The following is a 15,279-nucleotide window of genomic DNA, read 5'->3' as shown; positions in this document are numbered from 1 at the left end:
CACAGAGACAGGCATCCAGAATGCTGTAGGGCTGGCAAGTGACTGTCCTTGGGACATGGGGCCATCTGAGCTGCAGAGGGGAGGACGCCCTGAGCTGCAGAGAGGGACTCTTTATCAGATGTAGTGACAGGACAAGGGGTAATGGTTTTAAATTGGAAGAGGGGAGATTTAGATTAGATATTAGGAGGAAGGAAATTCTTTACTGTAAGGGTAGTGAAGCACTGGAACAGGTTGCCCAGGGAAGTTGTGGATGCCCCATCCCTGGAGGTGTTCAAGGCCAGGCTGGATGGGGATTTGAGCAATCTGCTCTAGTGGAGGTGTCCCTGCCCATGGCAGGGGGGTTGGGACTCGATGATCTTCAAGGTCCCTTCCAACTCTAACCATTCTATGATTCTATGATTCTATGGCCTCACCCCCCAGTGAAATGCCAGCCCACTTTTGCCTTCCGTGTCTTGCTGCTGTGTCAGCGACACCTCCTAATCACGAGGTGCATGGAGCAGCCTGACGATGACAGACATATACGTGACCTATACTTCTCTCTTGGGTTGTTGTCTGTTTGAAACACGTAGGGAGCTGGGGGGGCAAAGGGAGCATGATTGTGTGTGTGCAAAGGACAGATAGCCTACTCCGGCCCAAACACAGAGACTCCGGCCATGACAAATCTTATCTTCCTTACAATATTTAGTCTGAAACTCATGAAGCTGAAAGAAGCTTACTTTTGTGGACAGCTAATTTTTAAAACATGATAGTGTTAGATGGGAAGGAGTAGTTGAGAGGGGTTTATTTTGTTTTTTAGATATTTACTTCCCCCAAAGCACATGGAGCAATAAAAAGCAATAGCTATTGTTATTGTGTATCTTTCCGTGGAGCCTTGTTAGCATCAGGGCATCTGCAGTGCAAAGAATTATGAGTACTCTTTGTTTAACGAAACCATTACAACCAGCCACTTTCTGGACAATTTGTAACAAAAATATCTGTTTAGTTCTCTTCTTTCTCCCTCCTACCACTGCTACTCCTGGCTTTGCTCCCAGACAACTCTCCTCTTCAATGCAGAAAATGTCCTTTTATTACAAGTCAAAAGCAACACAACCCAATAATTAAAAAATGTTTGCTATGATAATTTTTTGTTTGTTTGTTCCTGCCTAGTTTGGAGTCTATGATGTATATTCTGTGTCTACGACAGCAATGCTCATTTTCAAACTTCCAGCCCAACAAGCAATACCATGAAAGAGTTATATTTCTCTGCCTGCAAATAAATAATTAAAACCAGAATGATGGTTCTAAGAGACGAGACTAATCTGACTTTCAGAAGTTGGAGGGTGTTTAAGAATACAGGCCAATATATTTTTGTGTGACAAATACTAACAAAATTCTGAAGTTATTTAGGTGTCCCCTTTTGATTTCAGGATGTCAGACAACTGATTATTTTTGAAGTAAGCTTAAGGAAGACTTTGGGAATTAAGTTCTTACTTCTGGGGACTTAGTTCTTGTTGAAACTCTGCAGGTGTGGGGCATAGTGATTCACCGCAGCTCATTTGAAAAGCTCTGCTCATGTTTTGCTGTCAACAGAAGTTGGGAACTCCTGCCCCAGTCAGTAAAAGATGTGTTGACATGAAGGTTTTAGTTCCCATCAGGAGTGTTTGTTTCCAGGGACTCACCTGGTTGTCCCTACTGGGCTTTGACTCACACCGCAGAGCAGGTGCAGAGGCCACAGAATGGATTCATTTTGGAAGAAACCAAACCAGACGACGCAATGCGTTTACAAATACAAATGCATTTAACGATGTGTCAGGTGCTAAAGCCCTTCTGTCCACAGGAGCAGCCCAGAGCTCATCCAGCGTAACCCCTCCCCGGCACACAGGTAATGTGGTCCTCAGCTTCACCAGCACTTCCTGCCACTGTACACCGAGCCAAACCCGTGCCAAGGAGAATGCCCTTTGCTAAACTGCTGCCAAAATATTCAGCTCATTGCAACATACAGCCCATGACAATTTAAGTATGTTGTTGCCAGAGCTACCGAAGTGCTATGCTACCCACAGCGCTTACTCAGGGTGAAGCGCACATCGTGTGCAGAAGAGAAAAGAGGCAATGGGGCAGGGCAAGGATACAGGACAGATTTTCTTATCATGACTGATAGGGGAAGCTGCTCCTTCAGCATCAGCAGGGCACTGCAAGGCCAGAATCGCTGGACTCTGCCCTTTGTCACTCTCCAGACTTATGCTTTTCTGCATTTGTGACCGCATTTCAAAAAAACTCCTTTACATCCCATATAAACTGAACTGCATTTACCATCTCATACTAATCCTGTCCAGATTCAGAGATCTCTACTACTTTAAATATGATCACTTAAATTTAAATCTGATCACTTCCCCACTGAAATCACTTTAGCTGCACTGGTATGTGTGTTGTCAGTACTTCTACACAAATTTTCATCCTATATAAACAGCATACCTGGGCTTTCAATCAAACTGCGAAGCTGTAACTCCGATCAGCGGTCATGATATAGGCCTCTATTTCACTACTTTCTTGTGCTATTAGGATAGTATGAATATTTATATTTTTTATGTAAGTGACAACCAGGGAGCTTTTTAAGTTTGACAACAACTGTATTTGCTCAGGAGTCTGGTATTTCTTCCTTATTTTCTTTTATGAGTGTTCCTCACATATCACATTTGACTTAAAAATTTACTGTCTTTGTGGGAGAGAAAGTGGCTGGTGGAGGTAGGCATTGCTTATGCAAATTGTTCAGCCCTCTGGGAAAAGGTTTAGTCACTTGTCATTAGTTTCCTTATTACCCACTGTAATGGATGAACAGCTACTGGTTTGAATATATATTTTCAAACGTAATATTTAATCAAAACTCACCTTTTATTCAGAAAAATCATTTGTGAACTACTCATAGAAAATCTACAGCCTGACAGGAAAATGTGTTCATTTTTGTTCTCTTACTGTTAGTCACTATAACGAGACAAAGCCAAATGCACATACATGGATAGTGCACAGAATTAATTTTATCGAGAACAAAGAAACACATGGTGGCAGGGTGAACAATGTTAGGGGTTTTCAATGCCCTGCTGACTGGGATATTCAGTTCCCTGGACTCTTTCACTATTGTTCCCTTTACTCCTATAGATTCAATAAGACCTGATCCAGCTCTGTACACACAGTTCATTTACTTCTTACACGGCTTGTTTCTATGGCAATACTAAAACAGGAGATTTCTAATTACTCATACTTCCTTATTTAGAAAACAACAATGTCAGATGCCATAAACTGAACCATTTTAACTCACAATACTAGGTAAATGCATTACTTTGCACCAGGGCATGGCAAAGCTTCTTGCTGCTACGTTTACCTGAAGTGACCTCAGCTTTACAGGAAGAAAAAATGGGTTTTTTTCAGATGAGATGGTTCCCCACTGTACCCCTCATTTCATTGCTTCCGCTCTTGACAGTCATGGGAAGAACAACACGGCTCTCTCCAGCATCTGTTACAGTGAGATGTACACAATGATTTCAAAGAAGAATTACCCTCCAAGTTGCAAAGGAAAACCACTGTAAAGGGAAAGTGTTCTCAACACAAGTTTCAGCTCAGCTTCCTAATTATTCCCTCAGGGAGCAGAATTTCTTCCAGTTGTAGTCAGGATAAGTCTGGCCCTTCAAAGCAGAAGATTTCCTGAATTTTAGATGATTTGGGGGCCACCTGTAGAGGGTGAGGAGACCTCATTCACTGGCACATTGCCATTAGCAGCGGTTTTGTCAGACCTTTGCTGCTTTCCCTGAGGCTATTCAGGAACGCCACAGGGGTACAGGGACAAGCTTCACACTTGGTTAGGTACTATCTGTCTCCTCTGCTAGGTGCCACAGACGGTGTCTGCTCAGCCATCTGCTTCTGTCCCACAGACATCACTACGATCCCACCTCTGCGTAGGTGAAGTTTTCAAGGAATGGAGATCTTCAGCCTCAACTGCTCCTCACTTTCTCAGTGTATTTCCCATGATCATCATCTGGCAGGTCCCAGCAACTCGGGACCGTCCCCATCTTCAGTGCGGCTACAGTCTCCTTTCACTCAAAACGGAGACCAACCTCCTATAACTACCTTCGAAACAACAGTCTGTTGCCAGCTCGTTTGGACTGCTAGCTAATATTACTCTGCTGTTGATGACAAAGATTAAATTAATCTTGAGGGGTTTGCTTCTTTTCCAGCTTGTCCAATCCAGAAATCCCCCTGGCATCGGGAAAGCAGCCACCAACCTTGCAAAGAGCTTTCACACTTCACAGGCCCTGAAAGATTTAACATCACAATTTCAGCAGAAAACCAACTGAATTAGTCAGGCTCTCACTGACGAAAGCTTCTTCCATCTAATGAAAGAGAGTATGTCCAAATCCTGAAATTTGAAGGTCAATGGTGAATCAGAAGAGATTGCCCAAGATGGACTTGGGAATCCCTTTGGAAATTAGGGATTTGGCCTATGTTCAAGAAAGCATCATAGTCAGGAAGGCATTTAGTTGTGCACCTGATACAAAGTGCATATTTTGTAGCTTTCCTGAAAAGGACCTTGGTTAACAGGTACCATTGCATAATCCCTGGTAAAGAAATCAGGTGTAACATCTATATTTTTCAAATGTTGACAATTTCCTTCAAATGAATACATTTCTCACCACTATATGACTATTTCAGAGTTAGAAATACTCCCCCCTGGAGAGAACCATTTTAAAAGCCGTACTTGGGTCTAATCTCATGAAGTACCCCTTAAATTAAATGCACTCTTAAAACTCATTCATTCATTCCAGTGATAGGGTGTATCAGGGCCACAGCGAGGTTAGATAAGAGGGATTGCTCTCCAGGGACGCTGGTAAAGTGGGCAAATATGTAAATACAGCTAAGAACCTAATTTTTAATGCTGGGACTGTGCTGAGGCAATTACTACTTAATGCTGCCCTTCCCTGAGGGAAGCAAGTTGGGTAAAATGAGCGAGGGGAAGACTGTGCCAAAAAGTCTTGCTTTGGTCCAACTAGAAATAATGTATTAGGACAGCAACATAAACAAATGGTCATACCTTGTATGAGCCAGGAATTTCTCTCTCCAAGCCTGCCTTTGAGCAGCAGAACATAGAAGGTGATACCCTTGAGTAAGACTTTTCAGATTTAGCCCCCTGACAATTTATATTCTTCATTACAAAATATTAGGAATGACAGCTCATATATTATAACACTTTTGTCCATACACAGCATGTAAAATAGGCTGCGTGTATCCAACTGAACAATTTAATAGCCCACTAATGAATTTGGGGTTTGTTTTCTCAAGGCTTCGGAGGGGAAAAGACTTTCTGTAAAAATGCCCTACAACATATCTATCAGATTACTGTGTCGACACAATGCAAAGTACAGCTTTCTCAAGCCTCCATCCATCCCCATGCTCTGCTCACCGCAGCTACTGTAAGAGAGAAGTAGCAGAGGCACTGTGCACAAAAAAGAGAGCCCGTGGTCTTCAACATACTGTGCCTTGTGGGACACAGCAGCGTGTAAGCCTGCACATTCATGGCAGGATGGTGGACTGTGTGTTAAGCTGGAGTTGATAATTTACCTTATTATTGGGTTCCAGAGTAACTTTTCTGGGTGCTGGACATACTCGCCTCCTGTTGACTGCGTGGTGCCTCCTGGGTGGGAAGGGCTGTGAGGCCAGAGCTCCAGGCACATTGCGGGTACTTGGGTTAAAAGGTAAAAATTAAATAAGCATAATGAGTAATAGTAAGAGATGATGGTTTTCTGAGGATATCCTCAGATGTTTCTGGATAGCAAATTGTAAGATTTGACCAAATGCAATATTTTGTGGGAAACTTGTGGTTTGGGAGGACAGTTGGTCAGGGAAGAAAGAAAAAAAAAAAAGAAACAATCCAACAATCCTGAAAAGCTTTATTTCAACTAAGATGGAAATTTTGCACAAGTCAAAAAAAACCCCTACGCTTTCTTCCAACAGGTTCTACAAAACAACAGTTTAACCTGTCTAATTGTGACATTTGGGGAGTGCTGTTATTTATCCTGAGACAAATTTGGGTTTTATAAGTTCTGTCAACAAAAGCTGCTGCTATATATTATAATGGGGTCTGTTAATTTGAACTCTTTCTATTTGTTTCAATGGGAAATACATTGCACATTTTTGGCTACTGTAAAAAGAAATCACTGGTCAGGAATCCCTTCCTGTAGGTAATGAAGTAGTAAATGAAAGAACAGAGAAGCACCTGCAAGCAGGAATGCTAAGTTTCATATTCAGATAGATGTATTGATGTGGATGCTGTAGTGCACATAGATGTATTGATGTGGATGCTGTAGTGCACATCTTTGCCAGAAGACTCTGCCACACACTTTGCTTTTACTGTGGGTTTGTGTAATGGGTAAGATCCTAATGCTGACAGAAGAGCACCTAAATCAGTTCTGCATTAGAGAGATCGATGTCCCTTTTGTTCCTCCTTTAACTGCACTCACTGATGAAGATGATGCAGATAATTAATTACAGCTATGAAGAATGAAAGTGAAACGGCTATATTCCCTCCTCAGCCATGACTCTGCACTGGATTAACATCAAGGAGGTTGCAGGGTCAAAGGAGTTCAGGAAAAAGCCTTTGGTAATAAATTATACTGAGATTATGTCCTGTAACCTAACTGCAACTCTTCCATCAGCAAGTAAAGATCAAGTGTAAAGAGCTCTCCAAAAACTAAAAGTCATCGTTTCTCCCTGCAAGGGAAGTGTGGCAGAAGATAGATGTGCTTCCCGAAGGCTCTTCAGGGCAGATTATTCAGTAGCCTCTTCCGAACCAGGGCAGCCCTGACCAGGTCACAGCTGTATCTTTAGATGCTTCTCTTAGTGTGTTTGAGGGAAAGCTAGGACCCAAGAGTGCTGCTTTGCCCTTTCCTTTGTCAACTTGGAGTCATCTTCTAGTTTTTCATTTGCTAAACAGGAATCCATATGCGAGCTGCAGAGTAAATTTTGTGAAGAAATAACCAGCAAGCCTCCAGTTTTAGAGACAAGAAAAATGTTCATTTTTAAAAAAGTTTTGGTAGGTAAAGCCAGTTTGCCAGTCCACCCCGCCGCCAGCTGCTACCCCCAGCACCATTGGTGGAACATAGCAAATGAGCTACACAAAACCGAACCGGCCACAAACATATTGTTAGCTGATCCAGGCACCTCGTGGCTCTAGGGAAGATGTGTGACCCCAACTCCTCTCTGCCGGGGGAAACAAAATCCACTGCAGAGGGACGATAGCAAAACATGGCTGTTTCTGCAGCAATGGTCCTTAAGCTGGTGCTGATATTGGCTGGAAACACCGGAAACATCTGAGGGAAGAAAACATGTCAGGATGTCTACAGAGAGGACAGCCTCCATGTTACTGTAGATGATTGATAAATCCCCAGCCCAGACCTTCCATGGACCTCAGCATGAGTCTCTCTAGTTTAAAATTCCTCGTGTCTGGGCATTCAGTATCCAAAGGCTCTGGGAGTTGATACCCACCACATTGGGCTGTTTTGGTTTAGGAAATCACAGGTGTGCAGGGCACAAGGTAAACCATGGTGGTAACCAGACGTGGAAGCACCTGGCCATAGCTGAGACCAAATACACCTCTCAACTATGATGTTGGGAGCCTCAAGCAGGAGAGAGGGACCAGCCAGCAGTGACCTGCAGCTACATCTCTAGACAACAGGTCTCCTGAGTCAGCAGGTCTCCTCGCGGGCATTAAAACTGGACATGCTCAAAGATGAGGGAATGTTTTTTAGCTTGACTGTCTCTCTGCTCTGCAGCCTCTGTTCTGCACAATGGAGATAACAATTCCTGCACTGCTCAGGCACACACTGATGACAAAATCATCCACCAGGACCTCAAACACTGCTGTGCGGAGTTCCAGAGAAGGCCATACAAAAATAGCATATCTTTTGATCTTCAGGCTCTGTTAAATGCAGCCTGCAGATGCAGTAAAATCCTTGAATTGTTCTGTGGGCACAAAAATAGGTTTCTTGTCACTACAACACAAAGCGACAGGAGTAGCAAGAAATCTGGCAGTTTTCAGACACTACCAAAAAAGCCAGGAAATTTGTTTGGCTTTGAGTGGCAGGTTTTTGAGGGGTTGGCCACTCTGCATTACCCGAAAATGCTCACATTTGGGACTTCTTCCTCTTCAAGAGGTATCTGTGGCCTGTGGAAAGCAGCAGGGCTCACGAGCATACTTACCTACAAGCCCAGTTTCACAGTTTCAGCACCATCTCGCTGACCATCTCACCATGGCACTGCCATCACTCTTCTACCATCAATCATCCAACTGCCATGAGCCCTACTCTGCACCCTTCCGAGCAGATGGCCCCAAACCACTTGCTGATGGTCATCCCCTCTGCACCTCAGCTTCAGCCCTAGCCCGCTCCCAAGACAAGGGGTGGTCTCTCTTCCTAGCCATGGGATGGGCTGGAGATTCCATGGGTTTCCCTCATCACCATTTCCAGGTCGCCCTTTCCATCAGTCAACTGGGACAGCAGAGCTCCTGTGCTGGGTCTATGTGGGGTCCATGCATCCCTAGGGACATGGGATTCCAGAATCTACGCAGCAGGAGAGGTCCCATAAACATTGGAGAAGAAGCTGCGTCTCAGCACTTGCTCCTTCACGCAGAGCTGCTCAGAAGGGAACAGCACTATTTCCTCTAACATGGATAAAGCTTTCCCATCTCTAAAATTGCAGGATTACAGCAAATTCAAGTTATTTATTTCATAGCTTTGGGGCTTTCCTACTTTTTTTTTTTTTTCCTATTTTTAATTTTGTCTTCATTTAAACATGCCCTAACATAATGCCCAGGGGGAAATATCAGGTTGCATTAAAAGGGAGAGAAGGCTCTGCACCATTTCTCTTTTTCTCCAAGCCACGGTTGATAGTTACAGTTACAAAAATAGGAAAAAACATCCTACGCAGAGATCACCTCCCCTTGTAGCATTTTTGGCTACATGACACAGAGATAAAAACATAAAACACTAGACTCCACGTGGGCAGGACTTGACTAACAGTCCATCTGCGGAGCACAGAACTAAAGATAGGTCTCTGACAGCTTCCTCGGCTGGCTGAGTTTTCGAGAGCAGGTGGAGTGATTTTGATGCCGGGGGCGATTTCTGAGAGCCCGTGGGAATCGGCATCTCCTTCCGCAGAGCGGGCTCTCGCGCTGTGCCCCTCAGGCGGGTCCAGGGAGGAAGCCGGGGATTCAGGGAGGAAGCCGGCCAAGAGACACGATGGTGGAGCCGTCGCCCAGCCCCAGCGTTGTGCATCCGTCCGTCCCGCCGACCGCGGGCACCCGGCGGCTCGGGGATAGCCGCGGGGGCTGCGCGACCGCCGGGGGCCTGGCCGCGACCGGGCCCGCCTGCGCTCCCTCAGAAGCCGCTGGGGCCCGGGGGTGGGCGAAGGCGGGCGCGGAGCTTGATGGTACGCCAAAGATGAAGGGAGAAAAGAAAAAAGAAAAAAAAAAGAAGAGGAAAGGGGGAAAGGAAAAGGAACAGGAAGACGGAGGAGAGGAGAAGAGAGGAGAGGAGAGGAGAGGAGAGGAGAGGAGAGGAGAGGAGAGGAGAGGAGAGGAGAGGAGAGGAGAGGAGAGGAGAGGAGAGGAGAGGAGAGGAGAGGAGAGGAGAGGAGAGGAAAAGAAAAGAAAAGAAAAGAAAAGAAAAGAAAAGAAAAGAAAAGAAAAGAAAAGAAAAGAAAAGAAAAGAAAAGAAAAGAAAAGAAAAGAAAAGAAAAGAAAAGAAAAGAAAAGAAAAGAAAAATTAATTTTAAAACAAGTATAATAATAATAATAATAATAATAATAATAATAATAACTATGCTGCAGCCAGGGTTGGTGCACTCGCTGCCCCGGGCGTGGAAAAGCCGCCGGGCGGGGTGCTCTTAGCGGGGCAGGGATGGGGGACCGTCTCGGGGCCCCAGTGCCGTGCCGTGCCGTGCCGTGCCCGGGGAGGTTCCACGTTGCGCCTCCCGCGTGGGGCGGAGCGGAGCGGGGCGGGCGGACAAAGCCGGGGCTGTCAGCGGGGCGGGCGGGAGAAAGGGAAAGCGGCGGCCGCGGAGCAGGTGAGGCGAGCAGCGGGGGGGCTGTGCCACGCTGGCACCGGGAGTGGCCGGGTGGCTTTGCCGTGCCACGCGTGGGTGGCCTTTGCGGGGCGTAGGCGGCTTTGTGCGCCGAGGACCGGCGGATCGCCCCGCGGGGGGACGATCCGTTCACCCGTAGGCGGCTCGGGGGGGGTTGCAGCCAGCCTGTCCGCTACCCTGTGGCAATTAAGCCGGAAAAACCTCGGGACCGTTACGACGAGTAGCATCACCAGAGAGTAATTAGCATTTAGGGGGCTTAAGGGGGCTGAGAAGCGTGTTTCCGTGTTTGTTGTGCGGACGCGAAGAGTTGAGAAGCAGAAGAGTTTTTGGCCGGCTCCGCAACGCCTTCTGTCAAAAGCAGGAAGGCGCTTGCTACCGCATGAATTTAAAACCCTTCGATACCTAACCAGCTTGCACGTTGCGAGCGTCCAAAACAGCTCTGCTGGTAAACAGAGGCTTGAGAGGAGCTTTCCTTTGGCGTGCTGCGTGGTTGGGAAGCTCCCATAATAAATAAATCCCATTCCAGAGAATGTACCTAAAAGCCTGATGATTCAGCATGCTGCATTCACCGACCGAGCGCGGCAGCTCCTGCGAGGAAGGATGCAGCGCTACAGGCAGATATTAAGGCTACCTGAAGCCTCAAGCTTCCGATGCGGTAGTGGCATGTGTGAGGTTGTGAAAAAAAAAATTGCTACCACCAGTTTTTAATTTTAAACAGCTGCTTCTGATAATTCAAACAAACAACCCTCTGTTGGTGGTATGCGAGTTGTAGTTCTTTTTGTGCTTTACTTGCTTCCCAATGGGATATTTGCTTATCTGTGGCTCCAAGCTGTGTAGCAAATGAATCAAGGCTAATAATATAAGCTTGTAACTTAACATAGCCAGAAATCTAAAGCAGTGAAGATGGTGAAAACTTTTTACAAGAAGTACTGTAGCAATTTTGCTGTGTTTTAAGAGAAGATAAACACTGAGACAGAGATGACATTTTAGAAGTGGAATAGCAGAACAGTAGTTCAAACAAAGCGTCGTACAGCTTAAAGGTTATTTTGTAAGATGCACTTGCTCTTTTAAAAGATACAGTCCTTTGAAGTCAAATGAACTGTGTAAAAACTTCTACAGGAACACCTTTGCAGGGTAAACCTTTTAGTCAGGGTTCTGATTGCTTCAATGAAGAGCTAAGTATTTAGAAGTACCATCTCAAGGGCACGTTGAGATATTTATTATTCAATGGCTGTATGAGCAACTGTACGCACTGTCACTTCAGGATGCCCAGGTCATGGGCCGAATGCTCTCCAAATCCTTGGTGTATGCACACTCTCTCCGTCTCTCTTCCCTTAGATACAGGGACTCCTGCTTTAGTCCTTGTTTATGTTTACTCACCCCACTGGGTGTGTGGGGTGGGCCTTCACCCAACGAGTGAGAAGATACAAAGAGCACAAAATGTCTTTGTCTCACACAAAGGTTATCCGCAACCACTTCTGAGATTCAATGGCTGCTTGTTTGTAAAGCCCGTGTGGTGAAAATCATCCCCAACGTGGAGGACAGGAGGGTTAACACCCCTCTATCCTGTGGGTGCAGCGTTTGAGTTACAGAAAGCTCTCTATCTTGCTAAAATGCTTAAGATTTTTCTTCCTAAACACTTAGGATTTATGGCACTGCCGCTGTACCAGTGAAATAGTGAAGTTTCATACTATGACTAGCAGAGAAAACTGAGGTGCTATATAATCTATTTAAATACAACCAAGGGTTTCAGAAATAACTAGCAGTTGATAAATTTGACTTTTCCTGAGGGCAAATGTGGTTTTCTTCAGTCTGACTCAAATTCGGCTTGCAGAATCTGTGAGCTACTTCAGCTTCACAAGGCAAAATGATCAGCTTAGTAAGAGGGAAGGAGTCAGGGACAGCAGCATGTGGGGCAGTTAACGTCTTGTGGGCTTGGTATATCTCTGAGATACCTACGCCTTCTGGAGATGTTTCAGAGGCAAGAAAACACAAATATTTTTCTATGACCTCACATTGTGGGATGTGTTATGGCACACTGGTATGACTTGCCCTATCAGACTGTGTCAGAATGCCTGGTGTTGAATATGGTTGAGTCATTTGGGGTATTTTCTGCTTATTAAACTTTTGGTGACTGGTCACTTACCAGGTACCTGTTCTTCAAGGTTAAGTCCACCTGTAGCATGCTCTTCCTCTGAGAAGCAGCAGGGACTCTCGTGCCATCACTTTTGCTCCTCAAGCAGGAGAAGCTGCACAGGGCAGCAGGGACAACGTACTCAGGAGGACACAGACTCTGTCTGTAGTGGTTTGGAAATAACCTAGGCATTGCCGATGCCGACTGGTAGTCTGGGGCTGGAGTAGTTATTTCAGCCCTATGATTTCATTTGTAATGGCCTGATTTAGTTCGAGTCTGATACTCAAAATCTAAGGCCCTTCTCTGACAGTAAAACTCCCAAATCAGGGTTTTTTTAGCTCTTACAAGTGTTCTCAACTATTTATCATTTTCTTTTTGGCCAATTAGCATTTTTCTGTGTTATTTTTTGACCATTCCTCCAAATGCCAGTGAAATATTTGGAGGAGTTAAAAAACAAATTATACCCCCTTTGCCCCCCCTCCCACATACAAACTCCCAAATGGATAATCACAAGAAATCATCCTCAGTTAACCATTGAAAAAAAATCTGGGGGCCTTCAAAATTACTAAAACTTTTGCTAAAACCTATCATTCAGATTTACCTTAAAATAGCTTTAATCCTGGCCCTTCTTCTCTTAAGCGTTGCAACACTGAACTCTTAATAGAGTCAAGTTTTTAAAAAATAGCTTGATTCCAGAAGAGGGAGAAACATTAGACTAACACAATTAGGTGAGCGGAATGCGTTTTTCCCTCCGGCACCTCTGGGGAGTGATACTATATCATGTTAAAAACTGTCAGCTGTTGTTTCAGGCAGAGCTGGGCCGGGCCGGGCCGGTGGTTGGGTGAGCCACGGAGGGCAACCTGCCGCTGGTGCAGAAAGCCTCGGTGGGGAGCATGCCGACGGCGCTGTTCTGAGTCACTGGTGGCCCAAAGACCAACCATTGCATGATGGCACATGTGGTGTTGTTGGGTGAGGTTCAAATGAGATCCTGAGCCTTTCAGCACCTTTGTCTATTTTATTTATTTATTTATTCATTTATTTATATGCATGTGTATGTATACGGAAGTCCGTTTTGGCTTGGCTTAGTTGATGGCTACAACTGCCAACGTGAAATCCTTGCAGCTTCAGCAGGGCTTGATCTCTCCCCGATGTGATTTGGGGAAATCCATATTTGGGGAAATCCATGTACAGCTTTTGTGTCCTTTTTATCACAGGGTGTCTGGGGATCCTCCCTGCTGGCAGTCTCTACGGGGGCTGTCTCTAGGAGCAGTGAACTTTAAGACTCAACTCAAACCGAGCAATGGGTGCTCTAAGGGCAGCAAGAGAAACTATGGGGTTTAGCCTGTCTGCAGGAAAGGTGGGTAGGGAAAAAGCCTCAAAGAAAGTGGTTTTTTTCAAGGATTTTTGAGAAATCATTTCATGGACTGTAACAAAGAAGTAGTGACTCATCTTCTGCATTTGGGAAAGTCAGGTGAGGGAAAAGGGGACTGGCAGCAGGGCTCAAGAGAGGGCAGAGAATGCAAAACCTGAACTGCAGGGAAAAGATTCTAAGAACAAGAATGCTCTAGGATCTCAGGACAGTTCACGTTGTGTTTGTCTCGCATGAGCTGAAGTGTAGTCCCAGCACACAGTCGCAGGACGGGCAGGGTTAAGGCACAGGCCTGTTCTGGGAGCACTGCCCAGCGTCAGCAGCAGGGCTGCCCTGCGCTATTTTTATTATGGCCGTGTCCAAAAAGTATTTTTAAAAGGCTGAAGGAAAGCGACCCTGCTGCCCAACAGAGTCCCTGTAGCAAGAGCAGGGCTTCAGGAGGGGCAAGTGTGCTCAAATCTGATCAGCGACTGCTGCCCTAAAAAGGAGCCAGTTCTTCACAGTGGTTTGGGTAAGATTTCTGATGGGGGTGAAGAGGAGGAGGGACGGTAGAGAAGATGAAAACATGACAAAGTTTGTGGGGACAGCCTTGATGATCCTGGTTGAACACCTCCTCAGTCCCAGAAACTCCTGCATCTTGTTCTGAAGAGTTTTGCATTCATCCAGCTTCATTCCACTGAACCTTGAATGACTCCAGATTTCCAATTTGTCCTATTTAAAGTTTAGGAACAGTTCTAATGCTTTACAGGAGCCTAATCTTTAACCTGGTCTCTTCCGAGAACGGCTCACGGCATTACTTTTCCACCTTCTAGGAAGAAGCCAGTAGTATTTCTTCACCAAGGCAATTTCAGATACTGAGTACAGTATTTACTCAGGTTTACTCCTTTTTCCTTAAGGGATAAAATTAGTAGGGTCCTAACACTGGATAATGTACCACACACATAAATGACAAGCTTTCAGGTTGATCTAATTACAGATGCCAAACCACATAAAAATAACAAGTTGCCAGAAAATACAAACCCTGAGTAGATTTGACAGGTGAGAAGAGAAGGATGTAACATGCAGGTCTATCAGCTATGAGTTTCAGATACCTAAATTGCTTTAATCTAGTAAATCTTAAATTGTTAAAGTCAGCAGGGGAAAATCTGCCTCTCATTTCACCGCATGGTTTGGTTGTGCAACTTCTAATGTGAAACGGCCAAATATCATCTCAGGCTACTCCTTCCAGAGGAATTTTATTAAAATAGGCTTTGATCTGGTAACCATTTTATGTTCCAATTAATACTGGCTTGAATATATAGTAGTAACAATCTCTTCAGACAGTTTGAATCACACTGCAAGCAAAGCACATCAAGTTTTATCAAAAGAAAACAATATGTTTTGTTTGGCTTTACAATACTCTGACTAAGTAGAAACGCTGGGAGTAAACTCATTCTTGAAGCTTCGTTGCAATATGGCACCTGAAACTAACCTTGGATCTCATGACTTGCTCATCTCTTGCTGGGATGATTTCTCATCTCTTGCTGGGAATGCAGCATCCCTTGACCAGCTTACGATTCTGAATCCAAGAATATTTGCAAGCCAGAGGCGAAGATCCAGAGTAAGAGGGAAAACTGAAGCAGTAGATGAATACCTCTCTTAATTTCCCACAGAGTCTTCAGTTCTTCATGTC

The 15,279-nt window shown here is 45.0% G+C and overlaps 1 protein-coding gene across 1 annotated transcript in view; it reads left to right on the top strand.

Annotated features, from left to right (window-relative positions):
• Positions 1-10,029: 10,029 nt before the first annotated feature.
• MAPRE2 (microtubule associated protein RP/EB family member 2) overlaps positions 10,030-15,279 on the top strand; it is a 105,325-nt gene continuing 100,075 nt past the window's right edge. The window contains exon 1 of the mRNA XM_074146104.1: positions 10,030-10,086. The gene's annotated coding sequence lies outside the window, so the exon portion shown is untranslated. The remainder of the gene's footprint in view (positions 10,087-15,279) is intronic.

The sequence above is a fragment of the Numenius arquata genome, chromosome 4 (genome assembly GCF_964106895.1).
Source record: "Numenius arquata chromosome 4, bNumArq3.hap1.1, whole genome shotgun sequence".
Classification (NCBI taxonomy): domain Eukaryota; kingdom Metazoa; phylum Chordata; class Aves; order Charadriiformes; family Scolopacidae; genus Numenius; species Numenius arquata.
Note: the sequence above shows the minus strand (reverse complement) of the source record. Positions and strands in the feature narration are given on the sequence as shown.